Source organism: Echinops telfairi, unplaced genomic scaffold, assembly GCF_000313985.2.
Source record: "Echinops telfairi isolate 266 unplaced genomic scaffold, ASM31398v2 ScPeMD7_9;HRSCAF=40, whole genome shotgun sequence".
NCBI lineage: Eukaryota > Metazoa > Chordata > Mammalia > Afrosoricida > Tenrecidae > Echinops > Echinops telfairi.
In genome coordinates, this window is record NW_022103906.1 from 43,348,039 (window position 1) to 43,348,839 (window position 801).

Genomic DNA, 801 nt, shown 5'->3' on the forward strand with positions numbered 1-801 from the left:
TGTGTGTGTGTGTGTGTGTGTGTGTGTGTGAGAGAGAGAGAGAGAGAGAGAGACAGAGGGAGAAAGAGAGAGAGAGATGTTTTGGGACTTGAGGAATAATCTGAATAAACTGGATTCCTTGTAGTTCCAGTGTGTGTGTGTGTGTGTGTGTGTGTGTGTTTCTTGAAGCGTGAACACGACTGGGCCATCCTTGGTTACATGTGTACATGCGAGCCCCGCAGAAGGCCGGCCGAGCTACCTGACCACGCCACGACTAGAGCACAGGAGCCCCAGCTGCTTTGGGCTTTGCCCTCTTCCTGCCTTTTTCGCATTCATACACTTCCCTGCTACTTGGAGTTTCTTATGAAAAGCTAAAATCCTTGCCCTTGTTCAATTTTTATTCTACCAAAAGAGCCAAATAACAAACATGTAAATGAGTTTCACATATTAATAACTGACATTAAAAAAACAGCAGCAACAAAATAATGGATGCAACTACTGGATGGCATATAAGCTGAGGTGTTCATATACACCTCTTTGAAGAGATAAACATCAAATCAACTTTTACTCTTAAGTATAATTTTAATATCACTTTGCCATCTATTAATACATACTATTAAAAGTATCTCTCAACGCATGAGTTTTAAACCATGACCTTGACACTGGATAATTATAAGCAGTTTGGGTTTACGTGGTAATACATGGTTTCAAATTGCTGCTGGTGAGGTGAACGTTGATCCAAACTTTGATTTGCACGAAATAAAAACAGAAACTGGTGTTGAGTGGATTCCAACTCAGAGAGACTCTACAGGACAGGAGAGA